This window comes from Molossus molossus, unplaced genomic scaffold (genome assembly GCF_014108415.1).
Source record: "Molossus molossus isolate mMolMol1 unplaced genomic scaffold, mMolMol1.p scaffold_m16_p_19, whole genome shotgun sequence".
In the NCBI taxonomy this organism is placed as follows: domain Eukaryota; kingdom Metazoa; phylum Chordata; class Mammalia; order Chiroptera; family Molossidae; genus Molossus; species Molossus molossus.
Window position 1 is genome coordinate 21,782,385 of NW_023425354.1, and position 20,200 is coordinate 21,802,584.

The window sequence follows — 20,200 nt, forward strand, 5'->3', positions numbered from 1 at the left end:
CCTGCAGATTTGGATAAGTACAGTTCTGCTGGCTCGGACACAGGGCCCCTCGGGGCAGAAAGCCCACCCGTGGGGAACGAGACGGGGAGGGGCGCCGGGCAGGCTGTGAGAAAGAACATCCTTTAGCTCACCGACGCGGTGAAGGGGGAGGGGGTCGCCGTTGCTCGCTCAGCTCTAGGAAATGGTTGATTGTGTAACATTCCAGGAGCATTTTCTTTGAAGGAAGTGTGCTATAAATGTGTCAAGTGACGTCGGTGACTGGTCTCCAGGGGGGAGTTGCTGTGCTTGAATTGTGTTTCTTGAAAACTTGACTGAGGAGTTGGAGGCAAACTTCTACTCTGAACCACATGGACCTAGGGTAGTTCTGATGCAACTCCAAGAAGGATATATTGGGAACAAAATGTCCTTGGATTGGTATGGTTCTCTATATGTCTTCAAGGTGCGTTCCTACTCTTCATTGTCCTTGATCTTCTTGTTACTTGGGAAAGCAAAGTATTGTTACTTTCCTTTTCTTCCTTTTAGATAAAAGAACAGTGACTTTTTAGGTAAAAGAACAGAGAGGAACCCAGCCTGTGTGGCTCAGTCATTGAGTGTCGACCCATGCACCAAGAGGTCACCGGTTTGATTCCTGGTCAGGACACATGCCCGGGTCGTGGGCTGAATCCCCCCCAAGGGGGGAGGCATGTAGGAGGCGGCCAGTCAATATGCTCTCTCATCAATGTTTCTCTCTCTCTCTCCCTTCCCCTTCCTCTCTCTCTAAAATCAATAAAGAAAAAAAAAACTATAAAACTAAACAGAGAGGCTTAACAACAGAACCATCATGAGATGGGGCCTGTGCTCTCTATACCACCACCACCACCATCATCATCATCATCATCGCCTCTTACTGAACACTTCACACTCAGCACCGAGCCTTGCACTAAGCACTTGGCCAATACTATCTCATGTAAGCAGCTTAGTGCTAGGAGGTAGGTACTATTACACTCTCCATTTGAATAAGAGAAAACACGGAGGCTTGCAGAGGTGAAGGGTCTTACTCAAGGCCCCACGGCCAGAATGACAGCTGAATCCCGCCCCAGCCTGGTTTCCGTTCCACACGCCCAGCACTGTGCTCCAGTTCCCGTCTCTCCCAGTGAGACCGGGGCATGGCCCTACTTCGCTCAGGAGAAGAGTGAAGCCCAGGAAGGTGGATACTTTCCCCAAGGTGTGGGGCCTGGCCATGGGCAGTCTCTGCTTTGGAGGGCTGTTCTGGAGGTGCAGCCGAAACACCGAGAAGGAGCAGTAAGCAGGGTGATAAAAGGCACCCATTGCACCCAGGCTGGAGGTACCTCCTAGATCACACATAAAAGTACATCTTTTCTACATTTCCTTAAAAAGGTCTCAAGAGTATCATCAGGCGTGCGCCAGGAGAGAGAGAAGCTTTTTTGTCTGTTATAAAAATGATCAAATTACAGAACAGCTTTGCATCAGAAGGACACCAAATAATGGAATGGTAGGAAAATGGCAGGAACGCTACCATATTTTGGCTAGTATATTCCGAAGCTAATTGACTGAAATGAGTGTGGACTAGATGCAGATTTCAATGAAAGAGGAGATCTTGCTGTCCCTTCTGAGCTACTTATTAGCTGCATGACCTTGGGCATGACACCTGACTTTTCTGAATCAGTTTCAAGTGAAGACTGTAAGGGGAGTTTACAGCGCTGTTCTGATTTTCGCAGTGTGAACCACACGCTTAGCTGAACTTCCATCAGGCTATAATCACTTTACTTTGATCATTATTGGTGGCTTTCAGTGTTTTCTCTCCTATTTAATAGTTTACAGAGGGATGCACACATATCCAATCAACTGATGCTCACAGCAACCCTGATGGATAGCACAGTTAGATGCTATTCCATTTCAGAAACAAGGAGGGAGGATCAGGGAGATTTCAATAACTTCCCTGAGCTTGCACAGCTGGAATGTGGTAGAAGGAAAAGCAAGCGTGGCATTTCTGATTTATAGAGGCTGTGTTCCAAGGTCAAATGCTGGCTAAGTAGCAGGGCATAGACCTTCCTAACACAGGACTGTTATTTCATCCTTGAATCCACTTCCCTTTCCACGCCAACCTTCAGAACCTAGCACCATCCTTTATGCATGATAGGCTCTCCACACATATTTGCTGAATTCATTTGCTCATTCATTCATTCATTCATTCATTCTATCATTCGATGTTTATTGAATGTCTCTATGCAGGGCCCTCTGCTAGGTGCTAAGGTACTATGATGAGAAGTACAGACTGAACTGGGTCTACAGGGAACTTATAGAGCGGGGAGGATAGAGGAGGGAGGCATGAGGCTTATAGACAGATATTCTTTGTTCTTTCATCTGGATAAAATACAAAGGGTTAGGTCCAGCCCAGGTCGTTCTCCATCGCTGGGGAGGAAACGGGAAGGAGTGTCCGACTTTGCTGGAGAAGGTCGTGCAATGGATAGCAGTCAAGTCGTGGGAAGCTCACTTCCTTTTCTGTTACTTCTCTTCATCTAGATGAGACAACCATTTATTTGGGAATGTTTCTCCTGCCCCTGGCTTAGAAACAAGCCATACATTCTACAATTCTCATAGAAGACTTTAGTTTCTTGTGCCTTTTCTCTTTGGAATAAACTCATGGACAATTTCTCTGAAAATCGGTCCCGGCTTATGCATGACAGGTGTGGTCAGTTGTGAGGCAGCGACAGGAACTGGAGCAGACAGAATACTAAAGCCCCCTTCACGGTGTCTACATTCCAAATCCCCAGCACCTGTGAACACCTGTGCTACCTTGGATGGCGATGGGCATGTTGCAGGGGTGATTAAGGATCCTGAGATGGGGAGACCACCCTGGATTATCGATCAGTTCCACTGTAATAATAACAATTCTTATAAAATGGAGGCAGGAGTGTCAGAGTCAGAGAAAGACAGGACAACGCGGAAGGAGAGGTTGGAGGGGTGATGGGTCATGAAGCCCCCCACAAACAGGAAAGGCAAGAAAAGAGATTCTCCCCAGGGCCTCCAGAAAAGAATGCATTCCTGACAGCACCTTAGAGTATCCCAGTGAGACCCACCTCCAACTCCTGACCTCCCAAACTGCAAGATAGTAAAGTTGTGTTGTTTTAAGCCACTAAGTTTTTGTTACCATAGTAATAGGAAACTGATACACTATATACCCCCCTTTCTGTTTAAATAGCTTCCCTTGCCCAGCCAGTGTGGCTCAGTGGATTGAGTGTCATTCCATAGACCGAGAGGTCCTGGTTCAATTCCCTGTCAGGGCACACGGCTGGGTTGTGGGCTTGATCCCCAGCAGGAGGCGTGCAGGAGGTGGCCGATCAATGTTTCTCTCTTAGACCACTGCATTCTGCAGTGAAAAATCTGCTCTAACCACCCTCTGACGTGCACTCCCAGGGAGGTGAGCCTTCCCAGGGACAAGTCTCCTCATGACAATCAGGTCATGGTTGTCACATCTGGAACTGTGGGCCCTGCCCTCAATCAGGTTCAGCCTTGGATAACTCCACATCCTTGTCCTTCTCTTTGCTGCCTTTGTTGCTTCAGACAAGTTCTGGAAAGAAGAAAGCCTCTTGGTTATCAGCAGATTATTTCTTGGCACGATTTCTATCCATTCTTTTTAAGAAGAACATCACCCTTCCTCCTTGTCACCTCCTGGACACTCCACGATGTGTCTATAGGTCTGAGCCTTTGTCTTATTTGATCTCTTCCTTCCCTCATGGTCTTCGACTTGTCGGCGATGTTGCGTTGAATTGCTGATTTTCAATATTGGCCTCACAGTTCTTCACTGTTCCCCCTTTCTTCCCTCCGTTTGTTATCATGCATATCCAAAGCCTTTGGCATTTGCTTCTACTCACTTGAGAGCTTTCCTTATACCCCCAGAAAATTCCTCACTTACGATTATCAGGAAAAGAAACGACAGACGCCATGCTTCTGAGCCCCACCTTTCATATATTTGCATTCTCTCCTTTCTCTACACAATTTCTTGGCTTTTAAGAATGATTCATTTTTGTGGTCAGGGACTACAGTGGCTTTCACTTTATGGATCACAAGCTGAATAGTCCCTTAACAGTGAAAATTCTACTAGCTTCTCTGCCAACAAGCAAACACAAATTAGTATTACCTAATCCTTTCTTACTATGAGCAAATTACAAAAGATTTCAGTGTATATGTCTTAAAAATATTTTATATTCAACTAGGACCCCGAGATGCTCAATATCTTAAGTTTGAATTCTTTTGACTTTGTCTACTATTCTTCCCTTTGACTTCTACTTTCTGAATCTAGCAGGTCAGAACTCGACGTGTCCCTTCTAAGGCTTGGCTTGAGTACCAGGACAAGAAATAAAACCAGCTCGTGCATCCAGATCCCACCCCAGCAGGGACCTGTCTGCCCATATATTCTCTGTAGCTGGCTTAGCCTTGCCCGGGAGGGAATATGACACACATTTTCCTTTGCTTCCTCTCTTGTATCTATTCTTCTTATCTCATGCTCCTTCCTGCACTCCTAGCTTGAGACTTGCCTTATGTCTGTACCTCACTCTTGAATACTATCTCTTCGGTTATGGCCCTTACTTGTAAGCACACCCCATACACTCTGGACTACACGTTCCTCGGAGTGGGCGGCAAACAGTCCCTTTGAGACACACAGTCGCTGAGATGAATAATCACTGATCTGCTTTGAACGGCAAGAACCGCTAAGTGAAAATAGTTAGCGTTTCTTTCACTCACGCATCAACACAGCCTCCGTTTCTCGCTTCAGTGCTCACGTTAGTAGCTGTCGGCCAGGGGCCCCCAGGCTCTGCTGGACGTGGGCGGGGGTCACAGGTCTTCGCTTATTCTCAGGATTCTGCTTTATTGCTCTTAATATTTCTCCAGCAGGTCCCGAGGGACCTCAGTGTCCCCCATCTCCTCCTCTTTCTAAGTGACAACAGCTGTGGATGCTCACCCCACCCCTCTGATGACTGGGGCTCAGGCCTTCTCCTGATGCTCACCACACACCTTCCCTGATAACCTCCCTTCACCAGCTCACAGCCTGCAGGAGAAGGAAGGGACGGTGCTAACACAGACAGAGAGAGGCAGCACGACCCACCCACGACTTTGCAGCAAGTGAGAGCAGAGCTGGGATTAGAACTCTCCTCCTCTTCCCTCCCCTCCCCTCCCCTCCCCTCCCCTCCCCTCCCCTCCCCTCCCCTCCCCTCCCCTCCCCTCCCCTCCCCTCCCCTCTCCTCTCCTCTCCTCTCCTCTCCTCACTGGTGACTCTATGCTCTTCCCACTGTATGTTTGGTTTTGTTTGAGTGTTTTGTTGTAAAGTAGGGTAATACAGCCAGAAACGTGTGCGGGACATACTCCGTTTCCTCCCTGAGAAGTTTTCTCCACCCTCTGGGGGCTACGGGTAGCCTTCACATTTGCCCTTGTCTTTTGGCTTCCTGTTGGGTTCAGCCAATGGGGAGGCCTGGCTGGAGGCTAAGGGTGATAAAACATGGGATCACAGTAGCTGCATCCCCACTCCCTGGTCGCTGGGTCAGGGGGTTCATCACTGGGCGCCTCCACTCCAGCTCCTATTCGACATCCCTCCCTACAGCGCTCTTTGAGCGCAGGTAAGCACTCTCTCCTCTTACTTCATCAGATCTAGACCGGGCATGGCTCCCAGATATTGTTAGCTCTTGTCTATTTCCCCATTCCCCACTATGTCCCTCAACTCTGCCCACCCTTTAAAAAATAATTATTGTATTAAATTTCCCCCAATTGCTCCCCTTGAGAGTGCCTCCCCCCCATTTTTGACCAGAACCAGGAAGGCTTGTGAAGAAATGTCTCTGTTTATTCCTTTCAGCCACAAGCCCTCTTTCCCCTGACTCTCCCAGGTTCGCTAACGGGCATAACATACATCTCGTGAAGTGTGTCGGCTGCGTTTGAGCTCCTGAGAGTGAGCGGTGCCCAGAGAAGCCCATTCTCCCCATCTCCAGACGACCCCCGGGGCCTCTGGAGGGGAATGCCAGCAACTTCTCGGAGGAAACATCATGCCCACACATACGCACAGTGTGGGCATTCACGGTCACGATCCATACTTCAGGGTCACAGAAAATTGGGGGATTAGTAAAGGAAGACCCTCCTGGACCTGCCTTCGAGGAAGTCAGTGTTGGCACCGTACCAATGCTTTATGAGAAAGAAGTCACTTCATGAGAAATGGGCCAGCGTGAGCACACGGAGCTGCGGGGTCTCTTTCAGGGAGGTCCCTATGGTATGTGATTCCCAGGGCGCATCCCACTACCACAGTGACCACCCTTGAAAGGTCCTACAAAATGTCACCAATGGCCAACCCGCGATCTCGGGAAATCTACGGGATGCTCTTAGGCATCTACATCCCACCATCGTCCAGCGCCACATCTTCCTCCTCCCCACACTCTGTCTAAGCCACTTACAAGCGTTGTCACTGAATGCATCTCCAAGCAACGTCGGGCCCACCCAAGCACAGGGCCTGGACAGTGTCCGTCTGCCACGCGCGTGACGCACCCTTTGAAAAAGCTCTGCTCAAGACAATTACCTGGTTTAGCCGTTCTGGCTCAGATAACTGCAGTGTTATTGTTATTCTCTGAAACACTGTTTTAACTTCCCAGAGCTTTTCCAAGCCCTTTATTTCCTTAGATCCACCTTGCGAATCCATACCGTTGGCAGGACAACGGCTGTTATCCTGTTTGCACAGCGGCGAGGAAGCGGAGCATGATTTAAGTTCTCAAGCTGGCGGTCGGCAGGCCTGGGGTCCGCGCCTCGGGCTCCCGGTCCCTGCCTTCCCGCTCCCTCCTTCCCGCTTCCAGCTCGTGGCATTTGTAGGCATAGCTTGTCAGTGTTCTCGCTAAAAGTGCCTAACAGTATTTTAACGAGGTTCTTATTCTGACTACAATGATAGGAAATGCCAAATCAATTGTGTATTGATACAGCTTGTACTGTTTAAGTTAAAATTTTATTGATAAAGCATTTTACCATTGGAAGTGCAGAAGTATTGTGGTTTGAGTTCCAAAGTGGCACACCAAACCCTGCAGGACCAGCAGCAGCCCTGAACCTAAATTTTGCTGCAGTCTATCCCCTCGCCTAGAGCGTGAACCTCTGCACAGCCCCAGTGAGCTCAGAGCCTCCCAGAGGGGACTGTGGGTTGACTAAGGATTAACTGCTCCGAGCCTCGATCCAGGAGGAGGGCCCAATGGCAGCCTTTCCAAGACTGGTTTCCGCTAAGCCAAGTATCCTAAGTGGATAACTAGCCTCCTTAAGTCAGGTCCAAGCGTCTGTCTTTGATCCTCCACCCACCAAGCTGTGTGTGTCATGTGTCCTGGCACTAAGTAACCAAGGAATAAAGAAGCCCGATGGCCACTGATTGCATCTCCCTTTGGAGATGCAGCACAAGGGGATTAAATATTGATGGGCCTTACACCTTCACTAGAGATGCCCACTGCCTCTAAACGATCTCTGCAGGAGCTGGGAGAGGGAAGAAAGTAGTTGTGCCCATTTACCACCCTTTTTTTAAAAAATGTTTTTATTGACTTTGAGAGAGGAAGGGAGGGAGAAAGAGAGAAAGAGAGAAACATTATCGGTTGTCTCCTGTACACACCTCGACCAGAGATCAAACTCGCAACCTGGACATGTGCCCTGACCAGGAATCAGACTGGTGACTTTTTAAGTGCATGGGATGACGCTCAGCCAACTGAGCCACCCCAGCCAGGGCACCACCCTTTATTTTTTTTATTTCACCATGTTCACCATTAGAGAGGTGAAATTGACACATAGGCGCCACCCAGCCCCCAGCCTCCACACCCCACTTGGAATTCCAAGAGCTGGGCCGAGTCCCAACCAATCCTCTCCCCATGTCAGTACCAGCAATGAAACACCAACCACTACCCAGCACCGTCCTCAGCCCTGAAGTAGAGATACACGAGCTTCAATCTCTGTCCTCAAAACACGTGTACTTGAGATGAGGCGTCAGATAGCAAAATACAATAAAAAAAATGTAGTCCGGCCTGTGTGGCTCAGTGGTTGAGCGCTGACCATGCACCAAGAGGTCGCTGGTTCAATTCCCGGTCAGGGCACATGCCTGGGTTGCGGGCCAGATCCCCAGTGGGGGGCATGCAGGAGGTGGCCAATCGATGTTTCTATCTCTCTCTCCCTCTCACTTCCTCTCTCTCTAAAATCAATTAAAAAAAAAAAACTTTCTAAAGAAAGAAAAAGTGTCATTTTATTTGAACCAAAACATTACCTAAAAGCCCTCTTCTCCCTTTTCATTTTATTTTTTTCCTTCTGGGGGTCTCAATGGATGTGCTGGAGCAAAAGTGGACGTGGGTTTGAGTTGGAGAAAAGGAGGTGGCCGGGCAAACATTCAAAATAAATTACATTGACGGGGCGATTCTCGGAGGGTGGAGGTGAGGGGGCAGGGGCGCAGGGGTGGGGCAGGAGCTGGTGACGCTGGCGGGTGCCTGGGACACCCCCTGGGCAGCTTCTCCCGAGGGAAGTGGCTGCGGCTTCCCGCATGCGCAGAGAGGTCCGCTGTTCACTTGGACATCGCCTGCATTGCTAAGACGGCAACTCCCTCCACCCCTCCTTCCACGAAATCCATTCTGCACACATTCTCTCGTGTGAGTGGGGTTTCTGTAAATACAGAGGACAGGCCTGCATCTCCTGTGTGAGGTGGTGCAGACCCCTGCACCCTGGATGACACTCCCGTGATGGCGACAACCTGCAAGCCAGGAAGGCGGCCTTCTGAGCCCCCAGTGACCACCATTCGCAGAAACCCTGGGGGCAGGGATGTGGGGGCTGGACTTCTACCAAGCATCAAACTGGAGCATCAAAAAGGACTGGTCCAGCCCTGGCCGGTTTGGCTCAGCGGTTAGAGCGTCGGCCTGCGGTCCGGAGAGGCCCGGGTTCGGTTCCGCTAAGGGCATGTACCTCGGTTGCAGTTTGTCCCCGGCCCTGGTCGGTCGTGCGGGTGGCAGCCACTCGATGTGTCCCTTTCACGTCGATGTTTCTCTCTCTCTCTCTGTTCCTCTCTCTCCCTCCCACTCTACCTGAACAAAAAAATGGAAAAATGTCCTCGGGTGAGGATAAAAAAAAAAAAAAAAAAGACTGGTCCAGTTCTTACAGAGAAAGGATCTTTGTTATCAGTGCTGCTTTGAAAAGGAAATGAAGTGAAATGTTAAGGTATTTTAGCAGAGGTTGGGAAATAATATTAGAGGGTTAGACAAAGAAACGAAAGCCGTAAGAGAGAGGTCAGGGCAGAGAAGAGCTTCCCAGAGCAGGAAGAATTTAGGCAGGGTTTGAAGGATGAAGATCGTGTCACCGGACTGAGAAGGCAGGGAGGGTGAAGAAGAAGGAAGGGTGCTCCAGGTGGAGGTTACAGCGAAGGCCAGGGCCTCTCCACCTGGGCACGACTGACGTGTTGGGCCGGATAATTCACTATTAGAAGGAGCAGGCCTGCATGTTGTAAGACGTTTAGCCAATTTCCTGGCTGTTGCTCACTAAATACCAGTAGCACCTCCCCCCATCATTGCTACAATAAAAAATGTCTCCGGATATTGCCAAATGTCCCATGGGGGACAGGGCGCATGGTGTATTCCACAGACACTAATGGATACGACAAAGCAAAAAAAAAAAAAAAAAAAAAAAAAAACCAGGCTGGCCAATAATCCACGGCCAGGTATCGCAAGGGGGCTCAACAGTTGTCGCAGATCAGACATTGCTCTCCTTGCCCTGCCCATTCAGGTGGGAATCTTAAGCGTAAATGGCACTGTCTGGTCTACATTTCACAAAGATAACCAGAAGCAATATCAATAAGGACTTGGAGAGGCGGAGCCTGGGGTCAGAGAATTCGGTGACACCACTGATACGTCTAATAAGAAAATGAAGACGACTACCCCGCTGCCTTGTCGCTCTGCCTGCAGACTGGTCCGTGACTCTTACCCCGAGGGCTTGCACTGAGGCCCGGTTAAACTTGCCCGGCCTTGACCCGGCACTAGCAGCTTGCTCTCCGGAAGGCTGAAAACACCTGCAGCTTCCCCCTTATTTTAGCAACGATTCTTGAAGCGGCCAGAAGGTTACACCCAGAAGCCCTTTCAACTGTTTGTTGTGTTGTTGCTAACGGAGCCTGAGATCTAAAAGGGGTTCCTAGGACGTGTTGACTAGTTATCTCTACCCAGGGAGCCAGGGACACAGCGTGCGCAGGGGCTGCTGGGTTTCAGAGCCGGGGTCAGAACCGGTGGTTATTTAAAGCCTCCACCGGCAGCATCCATGTCGCGTTGACATTTCTTTCTTTTTTTTTTTTTTTTAAACATGCTTTAAGGGGCCAGGAGTGATGGCTGGCTGATTCTTACACTTAACCTCACTAATTTGGGATTTGGGCTGAAATTATGCCCGTGGGCCTGTTCAGGATTCTGGTGATTGAGTATTCCTCCTCCTTGGGGAATGAGGCCCCATGGGAAGTTGGTTTAGGATTTCTATTACGTTTGGGACAAATGAAATGTTTTCCATTGTGAAGAATACGAGTGTTCAATAAATATGTATGGAATGTCTGCTGGGGTCCACTCATTGCACAGCTTGCTAAACCTCCTCAAGTTTTGTAAATTCCAAAGACAATCACTTCTTTTTTTAAATTTCTTTTCCTTTATTGATTTTAGAGAGAGAGGAAGGGAGAAGGAGAGAGAGATAGAAACATCGGTGAGAGAGAGAACATCAACTGGCCCCCTTCTGCATGCCCTCCACTGGGGATCGGGCCCACAACCTGGCCATGTGTCCTGACCGGGAATCGAACTGGTGACCTCTTGGTGCATGGGTCGACACTCAACCACTGAGCCACACCAGCCTGGCAAGACAATCACTTCCAAATATGGTGCCCCAAATAATCCATTCATCCTTTACTCATTCAGTTCTTTAATCAGCTAGATCTGAGGCACATTCTCTGTGCAGACACAATAGTCTTAGATATACATGAAGAAAGTGTGCATTCCCTGACCTAGGGAAGCTTATGGGCGGGATTGATAAATCAAGGGCACAAAAGAACGTTTGTACCAGGAGATACTGATTGCAATGGATCTGTCTCATGGGCACAGTAAACCAGAGCACAGAGTAGAAGTTCCTAAACTCTCCCTGGAAATCAAGAACAGCTCTCCAGACATGATCTGCTCACTGAGAGCAGGGACCAGGTCTATTTTTATGTATCACTCTATTCCTGGTACTTCATACAGTGTCTTTCACATGAGCACCCAAATACTTGCAGAATAAATAAATGAATGAATGAACAAATGAATGAATGAATGAGGTGGTGATTATGCTGACATTGGAGGCTCCATATGGTCTTGGCATCAAAAAATACAAACTTCCCAAGCTAGAGTCCTTCAGAATCTTCGAGTGGCCATGAGTACCAGCAGGGGTAACTTCAAAAATGCCAAGACCCCTAAGATTTTGAATAAGCTCAAAATACAGTGAGCTGTCAAGCTATTCACATGATTGTTGCCCTGAAATAGTTTTGCAAAAACAATGTGCTTCTCACTTTGATGTTATTACAAAGCAAAGTATCTTTTACCTAGATTGGCTTGTCCTTCAGCAATAGAGCATGGAAAAGGAGCATGTAACTGCTCAGAGCTCCGGGTAACATGAGATGAGATTATTCCCCCTTTGCCTGGTTTGCAGCAATATCCTGTTCAAAGTGAGAAGGCAAACCAGGTGCAGCCCCTCAGGCAGTGTAGAGACCCCGCCCTTGGCTTTTGTAATTCCTGTACATCCGCCAACTGCCTAAACTAGAAGGCCCCAAATGCCCAGAGGCTTATCCTGTACAAAAGGTGGTTGGAGCCCTGGCCGGTTTGGCTCAGTGGTTAGAACATCGGCCTGCGGACCAGAGAGTCCCAGGTTCAGTTCCCACTAAGGGCATGTACCTTGGTTGCAGTCTGTTCCCAGGGCCGTGTGGGTGGCAAGCAGTCGATGTGTCTCTCTCACATCGATGTTTCTCACTCTGTCTTCCTCCCCCATCTCTCCCTCCCTCTCTATCTAAAGATAAATGCAAAAATGTCCTCGGGTGAGGATAAAAAAAAAAAAGGTGGCCGGAACCCGGGCTCGTGGCTCAGCCTTTGGAGGTGACTCCGCTGGGACAGCAGGGTGCACATTAAACAGCCCTTTTCTAATCCTCCGAGTGTGTTGCAGTCTGTCTCTTCCCACCGACCCACAACAAAATACAAGACACTCCACATCCTAGTCCTTGTCATGGGGGAAGATCTCATGTGGCGAAATGACACAGGACTGGGAGTTATGAAGGTAAATTTCTCTTCTTCCATGGGCTTCAGCTCCCTTCTCTACCTGGCCTCAGTATCATCATCTCAGTGAGAATCAGATGAGATCAGGGCTGCGAATGCTTTGTCGGTGGCCAAAGGCTATACATAGCTCAGCCTAACAAATATTTATGGAGTGCTCCACTGAACTACTTGAGGGAAAAAGCGACAAGAGCAAGACCCCATCGCCATGAACTTACTACCTATACTTGAAAAGACCTGCAGAGTGGAATACTATCCATAATTCCGAAAGACCCTTTAAAAAACCTTGAATGAGACTGGCAAAAAACAAAAAACTAGAACGGCTTAGATGAAAAACACTTGCTCTCCGCTTCCTGCGGCTGCATAATGAGTCACCACCAATTTAGTGACTGAAAGCAACAGCCCTTAGGTGTGTCACGATTTCTGTAGGTCAGACGTCCAGGCACAGGGCACTTGGGTTCCCCTCTCAGGGTCTCTCCGTCTGAAATGAAATGATCCACTGGGCGGTATTCTCCTCTGGTCCTCTAGCTCGTGTGGTCGTGGGCACAATTCAGCTCCTTGTTCGATGTCCGCGGGGTTTTCTCTCTACTCCTAAAAGGCTGCTCTTAGGTCTCAGAAGTCACCGTCCAGTCCTTGCCACTTGGCTTTCTCCATCTTCAAAGCCAGCAGCAACAACAACAAAAACCCCTCCCCCGTTTGGATGTCCCTTTTCAGGAAGAGCCTCGTCTATTTTTAGGGCACACCTGATTAGGTCGGCTCTACTAAGGAGAATCTCCCTTCCCTAAAGTGAATTGTGCCCTATGACACCATCTGATCACAGGAGTGACTTTCCCATCGCATTCAGCCACCCCTTTCACACTTGAGGGGAGGGGGTTATACAGGATGTGAACACCAAGTGGGAGGAATTTGGGGGACCATCTTATAATTCTGCCTACCACATACCTCTAGCTACTCGTCAGTCTCCCAAAGCCTCAGGAATGACTGCCTCTCTGTCACCAATCCTGCAGGCTTCGAGGGTCTTAACTCTGCTACCCAGCCAAGCCTCTGTGTGTCCTGTCTGATGGTCTGATTGATGCTGGGTCATGAGGGTTCCCTGGGGGTGTGCTGGGGGTCTAATTGTTCCAGGTAGACTAGTTTTTATTATGTATTGCCTGATGGGTCCTTACGATAACCTGTATTGTACATATTGTTCCAATGTTTTTGATGGCAAATTGAGGCTTCATCCTCAAAACCATACAGCCAGGGAGACCCGGAGCCAGGAATCATTCCCAGCTCTGTCTTTATGCCCCTTCTCTCCCCACTGCACAGTACTGGAGAGTGGCCATGGTTAAGGCACCGGGTACCTGTAACACTTGCCTCCCCACTGAGTAGCTTCCAGTGTTGCCATGCCTTCTTCCCACGGTGCAGAGACAGACCCAGTTTTAAGCAGATGTTTCCAATGTCAGCTCATGTCTTAATGTTGATTCTGAACATTTCTTTACCACACTTAGGATTCAGACAGCACGGCCAGAAAACAGAGGTAAGGTCTTGTTTCTCTTTGGAGATTTGTAGTATTTGTCTTCCAGAAAAAAAGGTACTTATATTCACTGCATATGAAAGGGTCATTAAGCCCTGGTTGGTTTGCTCAGTGGTTAGAGCATCGGCCGGCAGACTGAAGGGTTGTGGGTTCAATCCTAGTAAAGGGCACATACCTAGATTGCAGGATCCCCAGCCCCAGACTGAGTCATGCGGGAGGCAACCAATCGATGTGTCTCTCCCACATTGATGTTTCTCTTCCTCTCTCCCTCCCTCCCTCCCACTCTCTCTAAAAACCAATGAGAAAATATCCTCAGGTGAGGATTAACAAAAAAAACCCTACAAAATAAATAAAAGGGTCATTAATATTGTCTCCGCGGTACGTGTGGGATTCCATGGACACCCCTTCTGAGAGGCGCGAGAGCTTCGGAGAGCTGCAGGAACTCCTGTGATGCCGCGGGATTCTCACCCTGCAGCAGAGTCTGACTGCGATCATTCCTTCCTCGCTTGGACATATTTTTCTACGTGTGGTTATCTGGAGTGTTAAGGAATTCAAATCTACATAAAGAAACATAGAGCTATTGTTTAGATGAACTGTAACATCCGTGGGTTATCTTAACAGTATCCAGAGAGGGTCATCTAACCTAGTGCTTCCCAGCCTGATCCTTCCCACGTCGTGGCAAACACACACAATGATGACATGCGGAAGGCCCACTGGGGATGAGCTGAGCCTGCTCCCAGGAGGAGGCCACTGCTACTGAGCCTGAGAACTGAGGGAGACAGGATGTCCACATCCCTGCAGCCCATCGGACACACAGGCACACCAGTCGGAAGCTCTTCCCCACTCCACAGAGAGTGGTTACCCAGTAATTGAGTATGGTCAGATGTCCCATTTAATAACTATTTACGGAGTGGTTATAACGTGTCCAACACTGAGTCTCCATGCTAGGAATAAAAAACTATCATCACCCTCCGATAGCAATCTAGCGTCTGAAGACACATCCTCCATCGTGAGGACAGAAAATCACTTTTGTCTTCTGTGCAAATCCCTCGGGGTGACGGTGGCCGCCTGAAGTACTCGTTGAGAAGGATGCTGAGGCCTCCAGCTGCAGAAGGGGAAATACGATCGCTTCCCAATACTTGCCATGTGGGAAAACAGGGAAAGTACCATGAGCACACAAGCCACACACTTGCCAACCCTGTTCCTGCAACTGCAGTAGGCTACTAAGAATCCACCACAGGTTCTACTTTCAATTGACACATTATTCACAGGACTATATTGTGTTTCCATCCTCCTCCCTCGCAATCACCATTGTGTTTAGTAATCAACAGCACTGATTTACGCAAGTCACTTTCAAGTCAATCACTCCAGCACTTGAAAACAATAGCTTTGAATGGAGTTATTTCCTGGGAGAATGTTAAATGTTTCCGAGTTCAGCTAGCCAAGGAAAGGCGGCTCCCTGCATGTAAGGGAAGAGAATGAAACGTTTTCTGGCAGCTGGACCAAGATAAAGTGTTCAAACAAGTGCTATAGTGGCCTGGGAGTGAATGGGAGTAACTCGCTGTTTCCTGCCTAAAAAATTGTGCTGTTGGATGCATTGAGCCGCCTCACGCAGTGCACTTTTAATTACCGATGTAAATCCTGATAGAGTCCTCAAGGGATCAGAAATAACCTTTAGCCATTCTGTCTGCAAACAATAGCAGGTCTGCAAAGGAAAGGTAGTTAGTGCAAGTGATTCCAAACTCCTTCATTTCCAGGTTATTGTCTAAGCTTCACACCACTGAGCCGGTGGCCCACGGGTATGGGTTCCAACTCAAGATCGTAATTTACAAGGGCAGACTCTCAAGTCCCAGGCTGCAACAGACTAGAGGCTGGACCTAAAGCCTGGGAAGGGATGGAAGGAAGGATTGGACCCCATTGCGGAGGGTGCTATGGTCTTAACTATAACTGAAGGAGAGAAAGTAGGAAACAGCCCCTGATGTAGCACATTCTCCATACCAAGGGCTTTAGATCGTATCCTAAACGTAAAGAAAATATCGTTTGATACAGATAAGTGGCTTTTGGAGGTGCTCACAAACATAGGCCAGGAAAGGACAGCACCTATTGGCTCATATTTGGGGTATAAGATCCCTAAAAGGCAGTTCTCAGATGCACCACCACCCAAAGAGAGAGTCAAATCAGAAACAAACAGATCACCTGAAATCTGGACACCAATTCAATCAGGGTAAGGCATTAAAAAAAAAAGGAAGCTCAAGTTTGCAGATAAAAATGGCAGCAGGGACCCAGGAGAGCCCATGCCAGATCTTTCTACCTCTCATCATTCCAGTCCTGACTCCTAGTCCGGCCAGACCAGAGGTTGCCTACTCATCCTCGTGTGCCCGTGAGAGATATTCAATAGGTATCAGGTTCTAACAACTTCTTTTAAGAAATATTTTTAATGGGTTTTTTAGAGAGAGAGGAAGGGAGAGATAGATAGAAACATCATGTGAGAGAGAAACATCCATCGGCTGCCCCCTGCACACCCCCTTCTGGGGATCAAGCCCACAACCCAGGCATGAGTCCTGACCAGGAATCAAACCAGGACCTCTCAGTCCCTGGGACAACACTCAATCCACTGAGCCACACCGGCCAGGCAGGTTCTAACAATTTAAAAGCTTTTCATGAGGCAGTAACTTTCTTAAGGGGAATGATTAAATGAGTGAATAAATACACCTGTTTCATGAACAAGGTCAAAATCACTTCCCCAGTGCATCTGACCTTGGGTTAGTGAAATGTATTCTTTTGAAAACATTGGTAAAGATTGAATATATTGTTCTCTTTTCAAGGGGCTAATTCTTCTAAAACAAAATCAACAACCAAAAAGGGCAAACTGATTTTAGGGAGAGAAGAGTGTGGGAAGAAGCATTACATTTCTTTGGTGTTGCTTCTTCTCTGTGTTCGCCACGACCCATAAAGTTGCCTTTCATTTTAAGTAGGAATCGCATAGCAAATTCACCCCCATCTATCATCAGTTCCAGACAGACATCTGTTTAGGAAAAGAGCTTATTAACTGAATATCATTGGGCTCTCTTAACAAACGTGGTACTCTCAATTTAGGAACTCTCTGTTCATTTATGTAATCTTTGATACGAATTACGATAAACAGATACTCTAACTCTCTGGACAAAGATTTGAACTATTACCCTACCTTTGAAAATTAAATAAAAACATCCTTTTCCTTAGGCATAGACATTTTCAAGGCACAAATGCTTTTCTAAATGTCATCATATGTGATCCTCAGGGTGATCTCCGAGATACAAATTCAGTAACCTGGGGCTAATTGACTTGTTCTTTGGACTCCCCGCCCCCAAACTGGAGCTTTTCCCACCAAACCACAGAGACCTGCAGAAATGTCTATAATCCCACCCGCCCCCTCCCTGGGAACACAAGCAAGGAATGGTCTCTGGCCATTTGTTACTTATGCTATACAAGGCGGAGCGCGGTCCCTTCCACTGCAAATTAAACATAGACTGAAGGGCTGATCGCCATTGAACTGAGAGCAGAAGGAGGAACACTGATTTGACTTACAGCAACAGGGACTTGCAAACCGAAAGGCAGGGTGCTGAGCACAGACAGGGTGCTGAGAGCACGGAGCTTCGGAGGGTGGGTGGCAGTGGAACCCTCAGAAGGAGACACCTGGCGACATGGAGCACACTGGCTCCTCAGTCTGGAAGACTTACAGAATCACCTCTGCAGACACTGGCTGCTCAGGTCCTTTCCGTTGCTATAGTGATTCTGGTGCAGAGCAGCCAGCCAGCGTGGGTGGTAGTGGACCAGCTTCATGTCCTCTCTTACTCTTGGACTCTGGGGGATACATTCAAATGCCTTTAAGAACCACAGGCCCTCATTCCCAGTCTCCTTAGACGTGGAAGGGGAGAGAGGGGACAGGGACACAGAGCTGACAGGTAGCTGGGAGGGGACATCATGAGGAAGTCTTCACTTCACCATGGGTTTGTTAGGTGTGTAGGCCTCTACAACTCAGAAACTATAGGAGCTTTGCCCTGGCCGGTTTGGCTCAGTGGTTGGAGCATTGGCCTGCGGACCAGTGTCCCGGGTTTGGTTTCTACTAGGGGTGTGTACCAAAAAAAAAAAAAAAAACTATAGGAGCTTTTCCAGGAGAGCCCAGGTCCTATTCCTGCCCCTGAGAACCAAGGCCTGGAGGGCATCAGGACTCAGCCTACGGAGATGGAGTCTAGGCAGCTGTGAGTCCTCTCTCCTGGGCAGGGCCCAAATGACCACTCGCCTCTCTGACACGTTGCCTGGGGGAGCCTGGGACAGCATCTCCTCCCCAGTGGAAACCAGGCTCTGGCTACGAATATCAAACCATCTCTTCCCCATCATTTTAAATATTCCTTAAATGTTCATGACTCCAAAATCTTGATCCTCTGTCCAGACCTTTCTCCAGTACTCTAAATCAGAGGTCAGGAAATGTTTTCTACAAGAGGCCATATAAAGTCTCTATTGCACAGTCTTCTTTTTTTATTTTTATTTATTTATTTATTATTTTTTAACAATAGATCCGTTATTTGATTAGGTTCTTGGTAAGAAATCTAGAACACCATTGTGTGAGGAGAAAGCCCATCTGTGAGAGCAAACCCAGAGCGGAGGTAGCCCCGGAGCTGAGGAGCAGCTTTGATTTTTGGCAGAATTTGCGAGTCCAGGGCTTTCTGGTCAACCTTGCGCTGCTCTGTGATCTCGTATTTCTCTTTCTGTGTCGAAGATCTCGCCCTCCTGGTGCCTGGGCTTGCGCAGCTTCTTCTTGAAGTAAGCATCAGTGAGATGTTTGGGGATTTTCACACCACTGCTATCAATTTTGGTGCAGGTGGCAATGACAGATTTCTGCTGTGTTCTACGCAGAGGAACTCGATTAAGGGACAGAGGTCCAGTCACAAGCAGCAAGCCACTGCTCAGCTGCTTCAGGAAAGTCACCCTCTTGCCTCTGTGGCGCCCAGTGAGGACGATCAGCATGGTCCCGGGAGTGATGCTGGTCCGCAGTTTTCTCTCATGCTGACTGAAGGGGCCTCGCCCTGGCTCAGCAGCTTCCCAGGCACATCTTCAGTAGGATACTATCTAGGCATTTCGTGAAGTTTAACCACTCGGGTACCATCTTCTTGTCGCCACCAGCTGGTTTTGTGACAGTAGCAAGAACTTTCTCCTTTTTCTTTTCAATCCTGGGTTTAGCTGCGGAATACTTCCTTTTGTACACGGCCTTTCGGGAATCCATAGCCGACCGGGAATACCTGCCCGTTCCTCTGACTAGGACAGGGTTTCGGCTGCAGGGGGCGTCCCCTTCTTAGGCCTCTTGGCCTTGAGGTGACCCTTCTTAACCTTGCCACCAGCATCAGCCTTCTGGGCTCCAGGTTTCTCCGCCTTAGTATCCGGCTTCTCGGGTTTTTCCCCCACCATCTTGCAAGATGGGGAAAAGAAGCCACGGTCTTCTTTTTTTTAAAACAAAAACAACCTTTGGAAAACAGAAAGAGCATTCTAAACGGGTCCTGGGCCAGATGCGGCCCTCAGGCCCGAGCTGGCTTACTGCTGCTCCAGACCTCCCTCTACACTCTTCGTTGCTCCCTTTTCTACAATCTGCCACGTTTGTTTTCCGTTTCCTCCGCGGCAGGAAATCTTGGAATCGAAGAGCTGCATGATTTATAGAGGCACTAAATGTCGTGCAGGACCTGCCAGGTAAAACTGGGTGTTTTGTGTTAGTTATCTATTGCTGCGAAGCAAAACACCCAAAAGTGCGTGACTTAAAACCAGAATGAACATGTGTTGTTATTATCATCCCCACAGTTTCTGTGGGTCAGGGATCCAGGATCGACGTAGCGGGGCAGTGCTGGCTGAGTCCCCTGGGAGATTGCTGTCAAAATATTGAGCAGGTTAACAAGCAGACCCTAAAATTGATTCTAGATGTTTTGCATTTCCATATAGACAAAACCATTTGTAAAAGAACAACGTTGCAGGAATCGCATGGCCCAATTCCAAAATACACTCTAAAGCTCTAGCTGTCAAGATCACTGTGGTGCTATACCATAATAAGTCCTTATATTTATAGCCAGTTGATCTTTGACAAAGGTGCAGGGTGACTCCTTGCAGGAAGGGTAGACTTTTCAAGAAATGATGCTGAAAAAATTGAACTCAGACCCTCACCTCACATGATACACGAAAAGTTACCTCAAAATAGATTTAAGACATAAATGTAAGAGTTAAAACAATAAGACATTTAGAAGAAAATATAGGAGAAAATCTTCAAGACCTTAAGCAAAAATTTTGTAGATATGATACCAAAAGAATGGTCCTTAAAGCAAAAAAAAAAAAAAAAAGGATAATTTGGACCTCATCAAAATGCAAA

General features: G+C 48.1%; 1 pseudogene; it reads right to left on the reverse strand.

The window, feature by feature from the left end:
- Positions 1 to 18,401: 18,401 nt before the first annotated feature.
- LOC118635006 lies at positions 18,402 to 19,257 on the reverse strand (annotated as a pseudogene).
- Positions 19,258 to 20,200: the final 943 nt, after the last annotated feature.